We start from the raw sequence: 8912 nt of genomic DNA on the forward strand, positions 1-8912 counted from the left end.
ATATTCTCCCAGGGTATCTAACTTGATTCTTTACTGAACGTGATCTGATTGTCAGAGATTGATGGAGATGAATGGCAGTGAGGCAGTGCATTGAGTCGTGCGTGGAGCTAGTGTCATCGAGTCATAGTTATAGAGCTATGCAGAATGGTAGCAAGCCCCTCGGCCCAACGTCCATGTTGCCCAAGTTGCCCAACTGATCTTCTCTCTGTGTCTGCTCCATATCCCTCCAAACCTTTCCTATCCATGTACCTGTCCAAGTGTTTTTTTAGATGTCTCTATTGTCCCTGCTCTACCACTTCCTCTAGCAGCTCACTCTGTGTGGAAAAGTTGTCCCTTCTAAATCTTTCCCTTCTCACTTTAAAGCCATGCCCCCTGGCATTAGACTCCAACATCACGGGGAAGAGATTGTGGCTATTCACCTTATCTATGCTCACCATGATTTTATGGACCTCTATAAGGTCACCCCTCCAGCCTCCCCCATACTTACCTGACAGGGGTGAATAGGTGGTCACAATGGCCGACCTCCCAGGACAAGGCTATCCCATTGAACTTCAGGTGTGCTAACGCTTGCAATATCCCCAAATGCGAGATACTCAACTGCAACATTTGTGGCAGTAAAAAACTGCAAACGTGCTATTAATTTTTTTGGTGGCACAGTGACTCAGTGGTAGGGTTACTGCCTTACAGTGCCAGAGACCCGGGTTCGATCCTGACGAAGTCTGTACGGACTTTGTACGTTCTCCCCGTGACCGCGTGGGCTTTCTCTGGGTGCTCCGGTTTCCTCTCACATTCCAAAGACGTGCAGGCTTGTGGGTTAATTGGCTCCTGTAAATTGTCCCTAGCGTCTAGGGTAGAACTAGTGTATGGGTGATCGCTGGTTGGCGTGGACTCAGTGGGCTGTCGAGGTTGTTTCCACGCTGTATCTCCAAACTAAACTAAACTAAACTAAACTAAAAGCCAGGCGCAAACGTCTTAGCCTGTCCAGCCTTTCCATATAAATCAAACCCTCTAGACCCAGGAACACCCTTGTAAACCTTCTTTGTATTCTTTCCAATTTACTGATATCAAACCTTTAGTTTAGAGTTTAGAGATACAGCGTGGAAACAGGCCCTTCGGCCCACCGGTTCTCTGATGACGAGAGGCATCACAGTTTTTTTTACCAGCTGTGCCACTGTGCCATATTGGATAACATATTGGATTATTGGATCTAATATTATAACATATTGGATCAGTTCCTGTGCTTAATATGCTGACGCATGTCAAACACCTTCTTCAACATCCTGTCTACTTGTATTGCCTCTTTTAAGAAACTCAGTACATGCACTCCTATGTCTCAATGTTCGATAACATCCCCAAGGGCCATACCATTCACTGTGTAAGTCCTGTCCTGGTTTGCCTTACATCATACTTAAACTCCATCTGCCATTCCTCAACCCATTTGCCCAGTTGATCAAGATCCCGTTGTAATCTTAAATAATCGTCTTCACAGGCCACTGACCACCAATTTTAGTGTCATTTGCAAACTTACTAATCACGACACCTCCATTCTCAACCAAATTGTTTATATAAGCGGCAAACAATAGTGGACCCAGACCGATCCCTGTGGCACACCACCTGTTACAGGCCTCTGGTCCAAAAGCAACCTTCTGCCATCACCCTCTGTCTTCTACCTTCAAGCAAATGTTGTATCCATTGGGCTAGCTCTTCCTGGTTCCCGTGTGAACTAACCTTCCAGATCCAGACCACCACACTGTACCTCGTCAAAGGCCTTTCTAAAGTCCTTGCAGGCAACATCCACCACACTGCCTCATTAACCTCCTCAGTCCCCTATTCAAATAACTCAGTCAAATTTGTGAGACATGATTTCCCACACACAAAGCCAGATGAACAATCCTTAATCAGTCCTTGCTTTCCCAAATACATCCTGTCTCTCATAATCCCCTCCAATACCTCACCTGCCACTGACGTTAGGCTCACCGGCCCTGGCCTTCCGAGGCTTTATCTTCTTAAATAAAGGCAGAGCATTAGCCATCCTCCCTTCTTCCGGCAGCCCACCCCTGGCTAGCAAGGCTCCAATTATCACTGCCAGGGACCCCACAATTTCTTTCCAGCTTCCTACAGGGTAAGTTGTGCAGATGATGGCACGGGGGAAATGACAATGTGCTTTATAACCTTGAATATGTGGGTGAAATCATTGAAGTTCTTGTGGCATCTAGATCCAGGATCTAGATCAGGCGGCGCAGTGGCGCAGTGGTAGAGTTGCTGCCTTACAGCGCCAGGGGCCCGGGTTCGATCCTGACTCTGGGTGCTGTCTGTGCAGAGATTGTATGTGCTCCGGTTTCCTCCTGCATTTCCAAGACATACAGGTTTGTAGGTTAATTGGCTTAAGTTTAAAAAATTGTAAATTGTCCCTAGTGTGTAGGAGAGTGTACGGGGAGATCGCTGGTCGGTCGGTGTGGACTCGGTGGGCTGCAGGACCTGTCTCCACGCTCCATCTCTAAAGTCTAAAGTCTAAATCCACTTGGCATTGACTGCTTAAGTAGCTCCATCCTCTACCTTCTCACCATAAACCTGAAGAGCCTCTGAACGTTCCTGCTCCTCTCCATTTCCTCCAGCAATGCCCTCTTAAGCATCGGCAGAGAGAGACAGAGAATACTCTGTCCAACCATGTACCATGAATTTTGTCCCAAGCAACAATAGCCTCCACCATGATTTCCACCTCCCAGTACAACCAAACCACGACACCTCTTTAAAAGAGGTGCGTGCTGACTTTAACTCTCGTCTGCTGGCTTGAAATGACACTGAAACCACTTAACATTGTTCGCATCAACTGTGGATCCATCACAGTTACTGACCTCCCCACCATCGAAGAGCTCTACAGGAGGCACTCGGTTAAAAAGGCAGCTAATGTCATCAAAGACCAACACCACCACCAGGAAGAAGGTACAAGAGCCTAAAAACCATGACCGACAGATTCAAGGACAGCTTCTTCCCAGCATCCATCAAGCCCTTGAAATGAGCAACGTTGATCTTCTGTGGGCTTAGCTTTGGTTGCAGTACAGACTTTGGATTTATGGTCTAGTTACCTGGTACTACTGATTAGTAATTTATTGTACTGTTGATTATAATAAATGTTTTTCTGTGTTTTGCATTGATGGGCCTGCAAAGCTGCAGCCAGTAAGAATTTAAATCTCAGTACATATGAAAATTAAACCCTCATGACGCTTGACTCAAATGCATGCAGCAATCAATGTTCTAAATTGGATCAAATGTTGCAAGCCTGAGGGCTTTAATAATGGGACCAACAACCAAGACCATAAGCATCTTATGGGAGGCGCATTCCCAATCTCGTTGTACCCCTGGGTACAATGACAATAAAGATATATTGTATTGTATTGTATTGTATTGTATATATAAGGAACTGCAGATGCTGGAATCTTGAACAAAAAATCAAAGTGCTGGAGTAACTCAGTTTAGGGAAATAACTGCAGGTGCTGGTACAAATTGAAGGTATCGCAAAATGCTGGGGTAACTCAGCGGGTCAGGCAACATCTCAGGAGAGAAGGAATGGGTGACGTTTCAGGTCAAGACCCTTCTTCTGGAGTAACTCAGTGGGTCAGGCAGCATCCATGGAGGGAATGGATAGACGACATTTTGGGTTGAGATCCTTTTTCAGAACCAAGGAGAAGTGTCTTCAGTGACCCAACACGTTGCCTATCCATGCCCTCCACAGATGCTGCCTGACCCCGTTGACTTTGTGCTTTAACCATGATCCTAAATGCTAGTTGAATAGCCTGGAAGGCCATTTCAGTTTCCAAATAGTCACGTCAGTATAAGACAAGCTGGAAGCCACCCACATGTTTTCTGAATCACTTCTTTGTATTCTTGCCATGTGAGTTTGGTGTTGAAACCCAACACGGGATGAAAGCCAAAACCAACTCTGGTGGATATACAGGAAAAGCCAGCTCCAGGCTCTGACAATCTGCTGAGAAGTGTGGTGACAGAGCAATACATTGGAACAATCACCTGGGTTATTGTTTTATGTACCTGGCATACCTCTGCTTTGACTTTTCCCATACATACCCTTGGCCACACCAACAATGTGTGTGGAGGAAAACGTGTGCAAATCTGGCATGCAAGAGGACTGAATAAAGGGACTATTGTTCTGTGCTCGTCATACTTAATTAAAACTTAAGTGACAGAACTTATATAGCTTCTCATGTAGCACAAGCAAATCAGCAAATGTGTCGGAAGGAACTGCAGATGCTGGTTTAAACTGAAGACTGACACAAAAAGCTGGAGTAACTCGGCAGGACAAACAGCGTCTCTGGAGAGAATGAATGGGTGACGTTTCGTGTCGAGGCCTTCTTGAGACCAGCGATGTGGTCTGGGCAGTCCGCGGCATATTTCAGTCTCGGAGACTGGAGGGCATACATTTAAGGTGAAAGGGGCAAAGTTTAAAAATGTGAGGGGCAATTTTTTTACACAGAGGGCGGCGGGTGCCCGGAACACACTGCCGGGGATGGTGGTTCAGGCAGATATGAAGGTGGTGTTTCAGAGGCTTTTGGATAGGCATATAGATACGCAGAAATGAAGGGATATGGATAATATGCAGGCAGTTGAGCTTTTAGTTCATCCTAGCACGATGTCCAGCACTGACCTTGTGGGCCGAAGGGCCTGTTTACCATGCTGTACCTTTCTACGTTCTTCTGTCCTTTCAACCCAGAAATATGAGAACATTCAGTAACTGGCTTACATCTCAAGGGCCAGAGCTACAATTAGAACATGGAATAGCACAGCACAAGAACAGGCACTTTGGCCCACAATGTCTGTGCCAAACATGATGCCAAGACCAGATCCATCTGCACGTAATCTATATCCCTCTATTCCCTGTATATTTATATGCCGAATCAAAATTCTCTTAAGTGTCACTATCATATCTGCATCAACTACCAAACGTACCCCTCTCCCTCTATCTTCCTATCTCCCGCTATCTTCCTGTCTCCACCTATATCCTTCCTTTGTACCGCCCCCCTGACATCAGTCTGAAGAAGGGTCTCGACCCGAAACGTCACCCATTCCTTCTCTCCTGAGATGCTGCCTGACCTGCTGAGTTACTCCAGCATTTTGTAACCAAACACAGCAGCTCGTTTCAGACAACTCACCACCCTCCGTGTTAAAAAGTTGCCCCGCACATCTGCTTTAAACTTTGCCCCTCTGATCTTAAAGCTATGCCCTCTTGTATTTGATTTTTCCATCAAAAGGTCCTAATTGTCTACCCTCCCTAGGCCTCTCATAGTTTCATATACTTCTATCAGGTCTGCTCGGGTGCTGTACAAATGTATGACTCTAATTGTTCAAACCTATGCTCTGGTTTATTTGTCTTAGCCAATTATATAAATACATTTTATGTGTAACATTAATCCCACAGTGTTTTTTAAACCAACTGTGCATTGCGGTTCTTTATCAAATATTATTTTGAATCCATAAAAACATCATCCATCACACTCCCTTTATCAATTCTCTGTTACTTCATCAGTCAACTCAATTTAGTAGACCTATGAATTGCTTTTGCATTATTTAAATCAAGCAATGTTTTATCCATGTGACAAATTCCCCCAGTATTATTTACATCCTTATTACATCAGGTTCCTAATTCATAAGACATAGGAGCAGAATTAAAAGGGCCTGTCCCACTTAGGCGATATTTTAGGCAACTGCTGGCGACTGTCATACTCGTAGCAGGTCGCCAAAAAAATGGCGACTGGACCCCCACTATGACAATGTCTACGACAAGCTACAGCAACCTACCACCTAGTTGACGGCAAGCTACGGCAAGCTACCGACAACCGGCGACCCAATCGTCGCGAGTAGGACTTCCACCTATGACTGCACCTACGACAACCTACGACCACACAGGCGGCAACCTGCGACAACCGAAGTCAACCTACGTCCACCCGCGACAAGCTACGACAAGCTACGACCCTGTCGGCGACAACTGAAGACAATTCACTTCATTTTGGCCTCCGGTTTTGACGCTGGTTCCTGTCACAGGTTGACGTAGGTTGACGTAGGTGGTCGCCAATGGAATTCACCAGTCAGCACCGGCAACATCCTACATCACTTGGCGACAACCTACGGCACCTCCTACGTCACGAGACGTCAAGCTACGCTCATTGGCGTCAAACCCACTGTCGGCGAAATTTTTTCAACAGTCTGAAAATCCAGCAGAGACCAGTAAGACGCTACGACTCTTTGGAGACTACTCGCGACCGTACAGGCGACACCCTGGCGACCGTGTGGCGACAGTCTAGTCGCCTATAGTCGCCTAAAAAACCGCCTAAGTGGGACAGGGGTTTTAGGCCATTTGGACCGTCGAATCTGCTCCTCCATTTGATCACGGCTGATCTGTTTTTCCCTATCAACCCCAATTCTCCTGCCTTATCCCGGTAACCTTTGGCACCCTTACAGATTGAGGCCACTCTGCCCATCAAATCCATGCTGGCTTCCAGAATGTTACTAAAACTTTCCTTGCATTGGACAGACTAGCCTATAGTGAATTCCTCTCTCCATGTTTGAGTGGAATCATAATACCTGCAACTTCTTAAGTTCCTCTCACTGCCTCCTTCCCCTTCTTATTCTGTGTGTCTGACATAGACCTAAATCAGCAGCTGTAGTTTTACAATTGCATTGCATCAATTCAATAACACCGTGATGTCTCGTTCATGCTTGTAGATCATGCATTGACTTGTTAAACATGTGATAGAATCTATTCTGGGTGAACAACCTTGCACACTGGAGAGCTTTTAATTCCCGATTTGAGGAATGTTTTGCATCATTGAAACACTCATTTCTCACACGTTGTGCCAAGGTAACTTTCAGTTTCCATGAGCATTGTTGAAGATCTAAATCAGGGACTTTCTGTGTTGGAGCCGTCATGAGACGTTCGTTTGGAATTTCTTGTGAACTCCTTTTGAATATCCAAATTTCTGAGATGTTAGAAACATAGAAACATAGAAAATAGGTGCAGGAGGAGCCCCTTTGGCCTTTCGAGCCAGCACTGCCATTCATTGTGATCATGGCTGATTATCTACTATCAGTAACCTGTGCCTGCCTTCTCCCCATATCCCTTGATTCTACTAGCCCCTAGAGCTCTATCTAACTCTGCCTTCTGTGGCAGAGAATTCCACAAATTTCACAACTCTTGGGTGAAAAAGTTTCATCCCACCTCAGTTTTAAATGGCCTCCCCTTTATTCTTAGACTGTGGTCCCTGGTTCTGGAGGCTGTGTTGATGGAGGTTTCATGTGTGGGTATGCAATGGGTTATGTGATTACACATGATGGTGGCAGTATTACCGAAGTTCTCTAGATGAGAAATGTTTTCTGCCCTTAATTCTTCTGGACTTCCCAAAGTGTTACCACTGCCAAGAGAAGTAATGTGCAAGGTGTTGGTATATCATGATGCAGCTGTACAAGTCGTGGGTGAGACCACACTTGGAGTACTGTGTGCAGGTCTGGTCACCTAGCTATAAGGAAGGATGTCATTGCATTGGAAAGGACGCAGTAAAGATTCATTGGGGTGTTACCTGGGCTTGAGTTGTAGAGATAGGTTGGATAGGCCAGGACATTTTTCTTTGGAGTGTAAGAGGCTGAGAGGTGACCTTATTGAGCTGTATAAGACCATCTTCATCCTCTACCTGTTCCCCCTTGGTCAATTAATCCGCCGTCATGGTCTCAACTTCCACTGCTTCGCCGATGATATCCAGCTCCTCATCTCCACCAAGTCAATCTCCTCCACCACACACTCTACACTGACAAACTGCATCACTGAAATAAAATCTTGGCTTCAATCAAACTTCCTCAAACTCAATTGCAACAAATCTGAAATCATCATCATTGGTCCAAAAACGCTCACCAAATCCACCCAAAACTTCATCCTCAACATTGATGGTCTCCCAGTATCCACCTCACCTCACATCCGGAATCTTGGAATCATCCTTGATCAAACCCTCTCCTTCGACAAACACATCAAACACATCACAAAGACAGCCTTCTTCCACCTCAAAAACATTGCCCGTCTCCGTCCATCCCTCTCCTCCACAGCTGCAGAAACCCTCATCCACGCCTTCATCACCTCCCGTCTGGACTACTGCAACAGCCTCCTCTATGGCGCACCCTCAAAAATCATCAATAAACTTCAATACATTCAAAACTCCGCTGCCCGTCTACTCACACACACCTCGATCCGTGACCATATCACCCCCGTACTTTATAAACTCCACTGGCTCCCCATCCCCCAGAGAATCCAGTACAAAATCCTCCTCATAACCTACAAAGCCCTCCATAACCTGGCCCCATCCTACCTGACCGACCTCCTCCACAGGCACACTCCCACCTGCACCCTCCGCTCTGCCGCTGCCAATCTCCTATCCCCCCACATCCGGACCAAACTCAGATCCTGGGGGGACAGGGCTTTCTCCATCGCTGCTCCCACCCTATGGAACTCACTACCCCAAACCGTTAGAGACTCCTCCACACTCACCACATTCAAAACATCGCTGAAGTCTCACCTGTTCAGTACTGCCTTCAACCACTGAAGGTCACCTCACCTTCTGTCTCCTTTCTCTGTTCATTTATTTATTTACTTATTTATCTATTTATTCATTTCCCTATGTTCTCAAAATCTCTGTAAAGCGTCTTTGAGTATAAGAAAAGCGCTATATAAATAAAATGCATTATTATTATTATTATTATTATTATCAACTCCAAGAAGACTCTACTTGGACAAGTTATCTACCAATCGTCACCAATTGAGACAAATCGGAAAGAACCATCAATTCAACTTGGTGAAACAACCCTGGAAAATGTGGATCACTTTCCGTACCTTGGAAGTTACCTCTCCTCCAATGTCG

At 45.7% G+C, this 8912-nt stretch overlaps 1 non-coding gene across 1 annotated transcript; it reads left to right on the forward strand.

Moving 5' to 3' along the window:
- The first annotated feature begins 479 nt into the window (after nt 1-479).
- Nucleotides 480-643, forward strand: LOC144607850 (U1 spliceosomal RNA). Its single transcript, XR_013549147.1, has one exon. It is a non-coding gene; the product is annotated as a U1 spliceosomal RNA (small nuclear RNA).
- Nucleotides 644-8912: the final 8269 nt, after the last annotated feature.

The sequence above is a fragment of the Rhinoraja longicauda genome, chromosome 29 (genome assembly GCF_053455715.1).
Source record: "Rhinoraja longicauda isolate Sanriku21f chromosome 29, sRhiLon1.1, whole genome shotgun sequence".
In the NCBI taxonomy this organism is placed as follows: Eukaryota; Metazoa; Chordata; class Chondrichthyes; order Rajiformes; family Arhynchobatidae; genus Rhinoraja; species Rhinoraja longicauda.